This window comes from Polypterus senegalus, chromosome 6 (assembly GCF_016835505.1).
Source record: "Polypterus senegalus isolate Bchr_013 chromosome 6, ASM1683550v1, whole genome shotgun sequence".
Classification (NCBI taxonomy): domain Eukaryota; kingdom Metazoa; phylum Chordata; class Cladistia; order Polypteriformes; family Polypteridae; genus Polypterus; species Polypterus senegalus.
The window spans coordinates 59,410,733-59,425,576 of NC_053159.1; the positions used below are offsets into that span (position 1 = coordinate 59,410,733).

Sequence of the window (14,844 nt, forward strand, 5' to 3'; positions counted from 1 at the left end):
ATAATGTATGAAGCCTGAAGTCCAAAGATCAAGTAAACACTTTCACAAAAGGTTCAAGGAAAAAGACAACAGCTTCCGTGGTGTAGCGGTAAGGTTTGCTGACTTGTAATCAAGAGTCCCCGGTTCGATCCCGACTCACTTCTATATTAGCCGTTTTCAGTAGTGAGCTGCTCTTATTGTTAATATTATACAGTACATATATACACTTGGTTTGCATCTGTAACACACGGTGTACATTTATAGGACTTGTAAAAGTTACCATTTTTTTCACTTTTATTCTCTCTAAATCACGATCACGATACATACTACCACCCCGCCCAATCCAGGGATCTGACGCTGTTAGTTTTTATTTGAAACTGGGAATAACTGGAGATGTGAGTGGTGTTTTGAGACAATGGAACAGATGCAACATTATTCATATTCATTCGCATAACATCTTGCGGTTTGTAATCAGTGACCGTGTTTTTTTTTATCCCCAATCTTGCCAGTCCCCACATGTTGCAATATGCTGTTTCTTTTGTACTCCAGGATATGCAGAGGAATGAATAGTACAAAGCAGTAACTTTAGTGCTATATGCAATCATCAGATTCAAATGTTAACAGTTCATACACATGCAAGGATCGTCCTGACTCAGTTTACTTTCCTAAGGAAAGCGGCTGTCTGGAACAGAAGCTTGACAATGTTGAATCCTCCTTTTCTTTTTCCATCGCCTTTTCTAGTAAGATGCGACGATGAAGTTCCTCTGCAAGCTGAGCCATGAACACTCTTCTTTTCTCAGTGGCCCCATGCATGCCTTGCACAGTACATGTGCGTTGATCACCGTCAGCATGTTGCAGCACACAGCAACTGGCCACCTGCATGTTCATGTGCGCACTGAATAAGCTCCTGATCTAACTCTAGGTAACAGCACCAGCATACATTCACACCTGTTTGTTTTCAAATAATATTGCATTAGCGCGATGATGTTTTCATATACATTGTCTCTTTCTTTTAAGTGTGTAATAGAAACCACAGCATAGAGACAAGTGTGTACATTGTAACAGGTACACACGTTGTAAATGTAGGAAGGACGATCCTTGCGTGTGTGTGAACTGTTAACATTTGAATCTGATGATTGCATATAGCGCTGAACTTACTGCTCTGTACTATTCTGTCCTCTGCATGTCCTGGAGTACAAAAGAAACAGCATACAGCAACATGTGGGGACTGGCAAGATCGGGGGAAAAAAAAACACGCAGTCACTGATTACAAACCGCAAGATGAAAGGAAGAGACAATATATGTGAAAACATCATCGCACTAATGCAATAGTATTTGAAAATGAACAGCGTCAGATTGGGTTTGAATATACGCTCAACCTGACGCTGTTCGTTTTCAAATAATATTGCATGTATTGTGCATTGATCCTGCTGCACTGAATAAGCTCACGCCTTCTGTAACAGCGCCAGCGTGTATTCAAACCCGATCTGACGCTGTTCGTTTTCAAATAATATTGCATTAGTGCAATGATGTTTTTTGATAAATATTTTTACCCAATGTCCCATATATTTGTCTTTTTTTTTTCTCCATGCTGCATTGACATCGTGCATCAGAAGGCATGAGCTTATTCAGTGCAGCAGGAACACTCAATAAAACTGAATAAAAAAAAATAAAGTGATACTGAGATACAAAGAAGGAAGATTCAGCAGCGTTTGTGTGTCAGCTTTTATCTCTCCAGATCAAAGAATGTCCAGTTCCATTGCCTCAAATCACCACTCATATCCACAGTTATTCCCAGTTTCAAATAAGAACTAACAGCATCAGATCCCTAGGACGATGTATTTATGGTGATCATGACTGAGACAATAAAAGTGAAAAAAAAAAGGTAACTTTCATGAGTACAGTACTATAAATATACACGGTCTGTTACAGACGTAAACCAAATGTATGTGTGTACTGTATAATATTAACGCTACGGAAAACAGCAAATACAGCAGACAATCAGGATGGAACCAAGGACTCTTGATTACAAGTAGGCAAATTTTACCGCTATGCCAAGGAAGGTGTCCTATCGTCCTTGAACCTTTTGTGAATGTGTTTACTTGATCTTTGGACTTCAGGCTTCATACATTATATAGTTTATGCCTACATTTTGTCATTTACTACTAAAATATGAAAAACGTTTCTGTTTTAAAAATGTGTATACACAGATTACTGTAGAAACGGAACACACAGGAAATGCGTGTGTTCCAAATAACGATCTATTATTTCCACTCTAAAACTCCACTTCACTCCCGGATAATAAATAAAGGCATGAGGTGGGAGAAGTTAGTGCACGTTCTAAGTCGGTGGGGGGGATGGAATAAACAGCTGCTTGCAGCTTGTCTTTATCGCCACATTTAGAGGACAAAAGACGCTGGCGGAGAGGTGCGAACGGATTTATGGTGGGCCGGATCTATGAGTTTTTTCGTAGACTCTGGTAATTCTAGTGTTAATGAGTATTTTTCTCAACATTTCTGTAAAGTAGTAATAGGGAATGAAACCGCTATGAGGTTGAGCCTTGAGTTCCTAAAGGGATCTCTTCCGGGATCTTTACTGCCATCAGAATAGAAAGACATACTTCTCCTAGGTAATATTCACAAATAAATAATGTAAACTTCCCTTGTAGGCTGATGATGCATACATCTATATATTATCTGTTAAAAGTAGATTACCACAATGAAGCCAAAAAAAAACTAGGGTTGCATTGATACTATTTGTTAGTACTTATATTGGTCCAATACTGACCCCTATATGCTTATGCCTGACATTGGTTCTGTTTCATACTTTTTTAGGAGTACAAAATTAGTACTAGACTTGAAGATAAGCCAGCAAAAAATTTAAATGGTGCCTGTGAGTAAAATACGTTAAGTTTCAAAACTGTAAGGTGGCTAGAAGTAAATCAGTAAGTCACTAGAATTATTTTCTTTTCACATAAAGTATGGGAAGAGTGTGTAGAAGTACAATAAGTTGAAATGATTTTTTTTTGCTTAAGTAATAAGAAAAACACCTATGCAGAACAATTAAAGCATGTTAAACACATGCAGCATGCATTCCAGTCAGATTTCTTTGATTTTTGTGTCTGTGTCTGTGCAGGGTTATTCCGGGTGCAAAGTTTATTTCAACTAGAGCTGTCACATACAAGATTGAAATTAAAATATGAATGAATTTATTTTACACACCACTTTAACATTTGAAATAAAATATAAAGTTGTAAATCCCTTCCCTCAACTTCATGTTACTGCAGTTGACATTCTATATCATTTACTGAAGGACCAGCTGGGGCTGAAAGATGTATAATCGGATTTAGACTTCTGCTAACTTTCAAAGGAGACATAATTAATGGATAATCAATCACTATTTTACTATGCTTAAAACAACAAGAAAATAATGAACATTAAAATGAAGGAGTGATTATATTTTACTAATCAAAAAATGTGACTGTGCCAATTCCTTTTGTGGAGGGTTTGACAGCTCTTCAAATATATGAAAGTTCTTTCATTTTGCATACAGTATGGATCTGTGGTTATATTTGTGAGATTGTGGATACAGCATGAATTTTTATTTGATAGAGTATTTGTATGAATTTGTATTTGTGGATACAATGTGGATTTGTGGTTGCCCTGAATTTTGCATACATCATCCCTTGAGGCTTTAATACTTAGTATTAATTTTACTTGCATCATCTTTAATTCTCTACCATATCTCCAAGCAAACCATAAAGGCAAACAAAGTTACATCTGCCGTTTGGAGGCTTTTGTAGATTAAAACAAAGCAATCAGTACTGCAAAATATAATTAATGTGACAGAAAAATTTTGAGGGCAGGTGCCATTTCTATAAAGTTTAACACTATGGTAATAAATAATGATAAGGAGGAAACACTTAAAGATCATCAAAATGCAACTTTTAGTCCATTCTGTTATTTCATATGTAATGCATGTAAAGACCCCGTGTCTCAGTTTATCTATAAGAGGCTACTTAATGAAGTGACCCACTATGTGCAGACCTAACACCACTAACACATTAGTAATTGTTGCTCTGTTACAATGAAAAAACATATTCTTGTCTGGGTGAAGAGAACATATTCTCTTTAATTAAGTCAGTTTGTTCACACGCAGAGATTACTGTTTCTATAAATGACTGTTTCAGTTTTTATCTTTGTTAAAGCTGCAATTTTCAGGTGCATCTCATTACTCATTAATCAGTAGTGTATGAGTCACTGAGAGCAATTTTATTTTATACTAGCAAAATACCCGCGCTTCGCAGCGGAGAAGTAGTGTGTTAAAGAAGCAATGAAAAGAAAAGGAAACATTTTGAAAATAACGTAACCTGATTGTCAATGTAATTGTTTTGTCACTGTTGTGAGTGATGAGTGTTGTTGTCATATATATATATATTTACACACACACACACACACACACACACATAAACATATATATATATATATATATATATATATATATATACATATCTATACATATACACATATATACATACATATATATCTACATATATACACACACACATATATAAACATATATATACATATACATACATATCTACATATATACACACACAGCTATTTCAGATCAGTGCAATACGCTGTTTGTTAAAACGGTTGACTCCGCTCTTACGTAACAAATCAAATCATTCAGTTGTCTTTGCTCATATGTCATTTTAGAGCTGGACGCCTGGCATCTTTTTTTGGCCACAGGTTCGTTTCTGTTTGCTGTGAGGTTCTGTGTTGTGGAGATTCTCAGGATGGATTGCAGGTGCTCATCAGTGAGGCAACTCCTGTGTGCTGTTTTGTTAGTCTTTATCACTGAGAAGAGCTTCTCACACAGATATGTGCTACCAAACATGCACAAGGTTCGAGCCGCATGTAGACGGACTTTTTTTGTTCATCAAAGTCACCAAAGCGCCGTGCAAACTCAGTGCGCAGTGCGCTCAGTTTATCAGCAAAGTGCGATTTGGGAACACCGTAGTGACGACTTGGTTTAACAGTACTTGGCAACAGGGAAAGTGGGGCAAGGTGAACTGGTGCATTTGTGTCTCCCATAAAAGCAGCTTCACTTGAAATCACTTTGTGATTGTGCACGGGTTAAAGCGTCCGCTGAAGTGTCAGATTCTTATTTAATTATGCTGTTTTCTGTATCTTCTGAATTGCATTCAGGTTACCCTGATGCAAGGCAGCTGAAGCGCTGCATTATGGGATCTGTAGTTTATTGTGTTACCAGCGCTTCATATACCGGGCTTTAATAACAATAATACAGTATATAAAATGATCTCGGGCGGATATAATTACGCCGGGCGGATGTGGCCCGACCCTTGAGTTTGACACATATGGACTAAATAGAACTTGAAAAGATATGTTTTTCAAATGTGATCGCGCAATTCAGATAGAGTTGACGCAAGACTACAGCCTGCATGCCTCAATGAGTCATCCTCCCCTCGCTCTTACTTTTTTACCGTTCATCTAATGAATACACTGAGTATGGCTTTACCAAAACAATCATTGATGGCGAATAAAGTATCCATTATTCGAGTATGTAGAGCGGGATATATATATATATATATATATACATATATATATATACCCGCGTATCGCAGCGGAGAAGTAGTGTGTTAAAAAGGTAGAAAAGAAAAGGGAACATTTTAAAAATAACGTAACATGACTGTCAATATACAGTATTTGTTTTGTGAGTGTTACTGAGTGTTGCTGTCATCAAGGATTTGATTATCATTATTTCTTTCAATCAGGTTCGTATTTGTAGGATGTGTTGTGTTCAAGTTACATTCCGTGTTTGTCAATCGTTGTAAAGATGACAGGTTTCATTCATCGATTCGTTTCTTACTGCATCAATAAACAGCTCGTCTTCTTCTTTATCTGAGACCTGACACACTGCATGCACGGGTTTTTACACTGTCTTCCTTTAGCGGGACATTGACTTTTCCACCGTGTGCTTTGTTTCCGCAGTAGCTGGATTTATGAATATGCTTATCAGACGCTTCATATTTTTTGCTGCCTTTTCAATTGTGTAATTCGGTTTTTGTTCAGCGCTCTTTGGAACTGTTGCCTTTTATCTGTGCACTGCGTCAGTTCACGTGAGCCACTCGGTGTACATGCATCGAAGGTGCTGGTGCCATCTCGTGCTATGTCCGTGGCTGTATTTAATGTTACCTTAGTCCTGGCACTTAAAACTTTCTCTCGCAGTTTCGCTGAGTTTGTGTCAAACACCACCCTGACCATCTCATCTTCCTCTCCATAAGCACAGTCCTTCACCCGTGAATATTTACCCGTGGCAGTTTGCTATTGGATTGCCGCTGACGGACGGCCTTATATGGGCAGGCACTAAATTACAAACGCCAGCGCAGCCTGTCTATGAACTTAATTTAAAGTGTAGGTTTACATCGTGCTTTGTTTCAGTAGCAGAACTCATGAATATGGTTGTATATGTCACTTTCGCTTCGCTTCTTATTGTTTCGCTGCCTTCTCAATTATATAATGCATGTTTTCTTAAGCGCTTTTTTGAGCTCTTCCTGGTTTTCTATGTATTGCGTGATTACGTGGGAGGCGTGATGATGTCACACGAAACTCCGCCCCACGGCGTTGAAGCTCATCTCCATTACAGTAAATGGAGAAAACTGCTTCCAGTTATGACCATTACGCGTAGAATTTCGATATAAAACCTGCCCAACTTTTGTAAGGAAGCTGTAAGGAATGAACCTGCCAAATTTCAGCCTTCCACCCACACGGGAAGTTGGAGAATTAGTGATGAGTCAGTGAGTGAGTCAGTGAGTGAGGGCTTTGCCTTTTATTAGTATAGAGATATATATATATATATATATATACATATATACACACAGTATATATATATACATATATACACACAGTATATATATATACATATATACACACAGTATATATATATACACATATATATATACAGTGGGATGCAAAAGTTTGGGCAACCTTGTTAATAGTCATTATTTTCCTGTATAAATCGTTGGTTGCTACGATAAAAAATGTCAGTTAAATATATCATATAGGAGACACACACAGTGATATTTGAGAAGTGAAATGAAGTTTATTGGATTTACAGAAAGTGTGCAATAATTGTTCAAACAAAATCAGGCAGGTGCATAAATTTGGGCACCGTTGTCATTTTACTGATTCCAAAACTTTTAGAACTAATTGGAACTCAAATTGGCTTGGTAAGCTCAGTGACCCCTGACCTACATACACAGGTGAATCCTATATTGAGAAAGAGTATTTAAGGGGGTCAATTGTAAGTTTCCCTCCTTCTTTAATGTTCTCTGAAGAGTAGCAACATGGGGGTCACAAAACAACTCTCAAATGACCTGAAGACAAAGATTGTTCACCATCATGGTTTAGGGGAAGGATACAGAAAGCTGTCCCAGAGATTTAAGCTGTCTGTTTGCACAGTTAGGAACATATTGAGGAAATGGAAGACCACAGGCTCAGTTCAAGTTAAGGCTCAAGTGGCAGACCAAGAAAGATTTCGGATAGACAGAAGCGACGAATGGTGAGAACAGTCAGAGTCAACCCACAGACCAGCACCAAAGACCTACAACATAATCTTGCAGCAGATGGAGTCACTGTGCATCGTTCAACCATTCGGCGCACTTTACATAAGGAGATGCTGTATGCGAGAGTGATGCAGAGGAAGCCTTTTCTCCGCCCACAGCACAAACAGAGCCGCTTGAGGTATGCTCAAGCACATTTGGACAAGCCAGCTTCATTTTGGAATAAGGTGCTGTGGACTGATGAAACTAAAATTGAGTTATTTGGGCATAACAAGGGGCGTTATGCATGGAGGAAAAAGAACACAGCATTCCAAAAAAAACACCTGCTACCTACAGTAAAATATGGTGGTGGTTCCATCATGCTGTGGGGCTGTGTGGCCAGTGCAGGGACTGGGAATCTTGTCAAAGTTGAGGGACGCATGGATTCCACTCAGTATCAGCAGATTCTGGAGACCAATGTCCAGGAATCAGTGACAAAGCTGAAGCTGCGCCGGGGCTGGATCTTTCAACAAGACAACGACCCGAAACACTGCTCAAAATCCACTAAGGCATTCATGCAGAGGAACAAGTGCAACGTTCTGGAATGGCCATCTCAGTCCCCAGACCTGAATATAATTGAAAATCTGTGGTGCGAGTTAAAGAGAGCTGTCCATGCTCGGAGGCCATCAAACCTGAATGAACTAGAGATGTTTTGTAAAGAGGAATGGTCCAAAATACCTTCAACCACAATCCAGACTCTCATTGGAACCTACAGGAAGTGTTGAGGCTGTAATTTCTGCAAAAGGCTGATCTCCTAAATATTGATTATATTGATGATATATATATAAAGCACATAAGTACTAATGCTAGTGTCTTTGGTTTATATTGCATTAGTCTCACTTTTATGATTAGACATGCAGGCAAGAACTTCATTCTACACATCAATAAACATAAACTTGAACCTAAGGTGCAGACATACTTATCTGAACCTAATATTTAACCCAGCTACTTTAACATGAAAGCTTCTGTCAGAACTGTGTGCAAGTGTGGTCAGTGCAGCTTTAAGAGTTACAGATAAGGGAAGAAACTGACTAATCTGATTTTTTTTGAAGAACCTACCTCCAGCATTTATTTGAGTTACCAAACTGAAGACTAAATAGTAAAACATTTACAACATCTATTAATTTGAATAAGTATAATTAAAATAATACATGTATATTATTAAAAAAAAATGAAATTTAATCTTTAAAAAAAAAAGTTTCATTCACTATGGCCTATTAAAAAAATTGTATTGTTCTCATATATTTGTTTTTTATCATTTATAATAAAAATATTCATTCAGCACTAGGTATTTGGCCTACTGTATTAGAAAATTGTAATCTTATATCTGTAGAAAGTAAAAAAAAAACTAAAAGGAATTAATATTCGGACAATATGAAATGTTAGTTCTGCTTTTGCTAATTTCAAATCTGTTTTAATCATTTACTATTAATTGAACCAATTCAATATTTCTGCAGTATGCAGTTTTAGCTCAAATACACAAAAGTTCAGAATACAGCCAAATAGTTCACTGTAGCTTGTTCAATCCTAAGAAGTCCAAAATTATGTCAAGGCTAAATTTTGCAATGTGGAAAGGCCTGTGTATTCCTTTATAAAATATTTCTATCTGAAGCATAACAGAAGAGAAGTTCTTAATATTTGCTGTCTGTGAAAGGTGAGTTTTCAGTTTTTGAGTTATTAAAAAAAAAGTGCATTTCTTTTTGTGATTACAAATGTAATTCTGTGAATTTCACTCTGATATGGAAACAGTGATGAAAATATTAGATATGTTAAAAGTTTTGGTTAAGCAGATTTGTCAGATTGGCAATGACTATCACAATACTTCCCACAGTCAGGGCTGGATCTACCATTTAGGTGAACCAGGTGGTCATCTAGGGTGGCAAAATTTGGGGGAACATTTTTTAAATAGTAAAGACCATGACTAATAAACATCTGGACTCAATACCACTGTCTGACTTACATTTTTGAGTACTACTGCATTTGGTCTTAAAGTGTGAAAGCCTACACAAGCCCTTTAGAGGTGGTCCACCAAATCCCAGCATGCCCCATATTTAGCTGTTAGGAGGCTCTCTTTACGTTGAACATCCTCATTTTTTTTCATCAAATGCAAGTTCATATTTTTATTCATTTTTAGTACTGTTTCTCTTTTAGCAAGTTTGATTTCTTATTTTCCATGCAGATGCAGATTTTAATATTGACAAGGGACATTAAAAAGTTTCCCAGCATTGTACCAGCTTTTTAATGCCCAGTCACTACTCCTTCCGCTTTCATCGTTTCCAAAAAATATATAAAAGTGTGGAATTTTTTTTGAACATCCCTCATTTTTTGTGCTTTTTCTTCCCTTATTTTGCAAGCACAGTGCCATTCCATTACCAGCGGTTTTAGAATGATAAATGTATGTGCCTGTTATGACCCTTGACCATATTTAAGCACACCACATGAGGAGCAAAAATACTCCATTGATTGAGCTTTATGCTTTAGAATCTTGGCATTTCTTGAATTTTGCATATTTAATACTATTTATTAATACAATGTATATATTATTACTGTATTATATTACTGTAATTAATATAATTCTATAATAATATTAATGTGAACAATTTGTTTAATTATGGAAACATAAAAGCCAGTAGCCATCTGTGACACAGTAAAGAAAAATTCAGGCTTCAGTCATCTATGATGAAAGTCATAAAATACTGAAAGCATGTTCTACATACAACAATTTGCTGTACATATGACATCTACAAATCCCAAATTGTTGTCATGAAGTATGGTTCTAATATTAAAAGTAGGCATGGAGAGGAAATGCAAATTTGATGACTGTGGCAAGAACAGGAGTATTGGCAGGGAGTGATAAGTCTTGGACATGTGCAACATTTCAGGGCTGAGTAGCTGTATGGGACACCAAAATTAACCAAGGATATTAAGTAACACTTCAACAAGGAGCTAAAGATGAGAATATTGTCTCAACTCATGAATTGGTCCATTTTAGTTTTTTCGAAGGTAAGATCTTAAATTCATTTTTTTTCAGAGATCAGCAAATTTCCACGAACCTCGAGCACGTGGCACGATATGGTCCCAGACTGGAAAAGGTGGGTTCATGAGGCTCTTAATTGAGACTACATGTAAGAGCTGTCACTCTAAAGATTAACCAGTTTTGGACAGGATAAGCGTTTGAGAACACCTGTGATTCAAGGCTAGGAAGAGATAACACAGAGAAGAGGCCTCTGACAGCAGCTGGGTTGCTGAATCAGCAGAAAGACTTTTGCTGTAAGCAGGGTCACGCTGACCTAATGCATGAAGAGAAAATCTTAGTAAATGCAGGCATTAGCAAAAATATTATAAGAATATATTCGTAATTAACTTTAGTGTAGAAATTAAGACAAATCAAGCATGCCAAGCAATGATCAAATGAAAGCACATACTATACTTCTTTTTAATTAAAGCCTAAACGCTTCAGGTCACTATTATAAAAAGTTTGGAAGGCTTAAGAGAGGAAACCCATATATGGAATTGAAGCCTTGGCCAGTTAGAGAAAATGGAACAGCATAGAAAGATTACAAATTCCATAAGGGGGCCAGTAATAGGAAAAGTAAGGAGATAATAAGGGGTCCCATGGAAACTCAAAGTCTGGTTAGAAAGGAGTAAAAGGGAGTCAGAGGAGGTGGGCAAACAAGCTCATTAGAGCAAGGTCAGAAAAGATAGGAAATTACATAGTAAAGTCCAAAAATGGTGAAGAGGAAGCCTTCCACCCAGTCTTAGACCAATCAGAATAAGCCAAACAGACACCAAGAGGAATAATGGACAGTAAAGCCAGGTGCAGAATGAGCTAATTGAATGAGCCAAAATGATAAGAAATTTATAAAAACTTCAATGGCTGTAATGATCAGCGCTCAATCACATTCGGCCGAATTGGGTTGAGTCCGTGTTGTTGATTTATTGCGATAAAGCCTTAAAACTCTGTCTATCTCGAGTCCTAATAGCCTTTATTTTTAGGTAAAAAGCCTTCTGATGGTGAATTTTTCCCCACGACAATAGCCTTTGTAAGATGGTTTCTAATTTTGCTCCAAATAAGATTAAGCTAAACAAAGTGGCATCAGAAAATGAATGCACAAGTCTTGGTCTTCTTTATCAACAAGCCATTTATTATGAAGTTCAAGAATTGTAACTTAAAGATCCTTAATTCACTTCTAACAGAGTTGATATAAATGTCTGTCCTTTTACTAAGTGTTGGAACTGACTGATGATCCAGGAAGTTAAAGTTCAACATACCATGCAGGTTTTCTTTCTCTCTTTCCGAGAGGTGAAGCTTAAAAGCTAGATTAGTACATCCAGTGGCAGGAATTTCAAGGAATGATTGTGGTAGATTAACTGCTCTAGGTGTACTTGTCTGGGTGACTACTGGAATGGCTCTCGCCTGTATTGTGAAGACTCTTTTAGCAGTATGCGGTGTTGAAAAAAATGTGTTGCAGATACAGGTGTCTTGATTTTTTATTTAAATTTTTTAATTTATAGAGAACCTTTTACTTTATTGCTTGGCTGACACCTATATCCAAGGCGACTTATATTTGAAATTTAGTTACATTTCTTTTGTTTTTTTCAGTTGAAGCACAAGCAAATAAATGGATTTGCTCACGGTCACTTAGTGTCAGTAGTTTGATTTGAACCCACAATCTCAGGTTTTGAAGTCCAATGTCCAAAGCCTTAATCACTATACCACACTGACATTTTATTGACCCTCAAAACATTTATTTCTACAAGTGATAACCTAGTAAGGGATACCATAAACCTCCTCTGGATCTTTAAATAAAGTTAAATGTGCTATTGTGAGAGATCATCTGCAGGGACACTCCCCCACCCATGTGTTTGCACCTGGAAAGCCCTCTACAAATGCATGGTACTTTGAGGGAGTCACCTACTTGTTCAAGTTGAAATAAATGTTTCACCTAGTTTCCTAAATTAAATGCTTGCTACTAATCAATCTGGGTAAGAAAATGACTGTTCTAAGACACAGCATCTTATCAACGGACACAAGAGAGTTAAATAAAAACTAGCTCAAAGGTATTTAAAAACCACAGTACTTGGAAAAAATACTTTACATTATACAAAGTCTTGATTATACTGTACATGTTAAGTGTTTCACACTGACATCTGGACCTGGCATAGACTGCCAAAATTGCACTTTCTGTGAAGAATCTCTCTGTGTTCATATAACTTCTCTCCAGGTATTATGGATCTTCTCCACAGCCTAAAAACATGACTGATATGTTACCTGGTAAATCTAAATTAGTAGTATGTGTGTGGACTCTGCAAAGGACTGCCATTCCATCTGGTGTTTTATCCCACCTACAATAGGTTCCATTGGTGCCAGGATCGGCTTAGCAATCATAAAATGAAATAAACCTATTTTAGAAAATGAATGGAGGATATGAACACTTTGATGCAATAACAGTAAAATACTATGTTTGATAAACTGAGGCACATCATTCTTTTTAATACCGATGTTAGAATGATTACAATATATTACTTTATGTACTTACTTTTACTTCTAAATCTTTAGTTGACAAAATATATATAAAAAACTCAATTTTACAAATACTGCACATTTCAAACATATTTGTTGGGGAACGCTATAACAAAACAATGTGACTGATAATGTCTATATAGGCTTCAATTTATTTTAACTTGTTTCATTGTATTGTGATTTCATATTTAAAATAAATCTGCCTTGCATATGTTGCTACCATTACAGGTAGCATCACCCGCTAAAAGATTTCTGAAAAAAATTGGTTCTAAAAATAAAAGAAAGAAAACAGACTGATTGATAATCACATACCCTGAAATGTGGACAAAATCTATCCATCCATTAAACCAAATTAATCCACAACTTCAAGGTTGCACAAGTCAGGATTCAGCTACCCAGCCCAACCCAGGGAACACTTATACCAGGCCTGTTCACAGATGACAAATACCTAACCTGCATGTCTCTTGAAAGTTGAGGGAAACAAGATAAAACGGAGAAAAGCCCACACAAACATGCAGAAGATCTAAAACGCTCAGAAGATCAGATAAACGCTCAATCAGTCCCAGATATAAACCAAGTCTCCTGGACCAGTGAGACAGCAGCCTTAACAACTAAGTCAAGTGAAATTCATTAAGTAACCTTACAGAAGGCACAAAGTCATACTAATTAACAGCTGTGCAGTCTGTCAACATGAAAAAAACAGGCTTTTGTCTTACAGTGCTAAACAAACACTTTAACTGCTCTCCACTTAATGCATACGATCTGTTTCAATGGGTAACACAGGTGTTTACAGTATAGAATAATGTTACAGATCTCTGTGCAGTATTTGTGATGTCTGCTTTTTGGTGTACCATTTAAATTGCATGGAAAGAAGAGTTTAATGTTTTCCAATGTGCCTTTGCAGTCTTTCTAAATAGTATTTGTTGGAAATTACATGTTTCACACTTGCTTAAGTGCATAATCTTTCCTACAGCATTCTACAGTACTTCAGCTTGTGAATAGAAAAACAATACTGTAATTAGAACAAAAATCTACAACCACAAACATCTGAAATGGACAAAAAAAAAAAAAGTGAAAAAGCTAACAAGTCCCAGGTGGAATTTCAGATACTGGAAGTGCATTTTTCCATGTCTGATCTAAACCACAGGAAAGAAGAATTTATAGGTACTCAAAATTATGCCAAACACTTTTTATTAACTATTTCTATATAAACTGAGCAAAACAAAAAAAACAGAATTCTATATAACTTCACTGCTAACATCACCATCTTGTGGCTGGTCCTTGCACTTGTTCTAAAATTCTATAACACATTTTAAAACATCTGAAAAAGCTTTTAAGCACACAAGTTATTTTTTAAACCACATCAAAACAGCACAAATATCTTATCTTTCATTCTTCACTGTGCAACATCTTTAATGTATCAATTAATGGCTCTTCACACAAAAAAGTTGCACTTTAAATATTACTAGCAATGACCTGATAAATGTATTTGGAAATATCTTTTGTAAATATCACCTTATCAAATCATATTACTTGATTTTTGTCACTGTTCAAATCCATTTTAAAAACATGCCATAATAGTAAGTAAATCCAAAACAGTTGAAATATCTTGAAATAATGGCATTAGGTGAGGCAATAGGATGTTGAAGTGGTCTAACCCAAACTTCAAAATATAATATGGAAAAGCCTCTTTAAAAAATAAAAATATTTTTCC

At 36.5% G+C, this 14,844-nt stretch overlaps 1 protein-coding gene across 9 annotated transcripts in view; it reads right to left on the reverse strand.

Annotated features, from left to right (window-relative positions):
* The window catches only part of plch2a (phospholipase C, eta 2a), a 537,474-nt gene that overhangs the window by 17,401 nt on the left and 505,229 nt on the right, over positions 1-14,844 (reverse strand). The window lies entirely within an intron of this gene.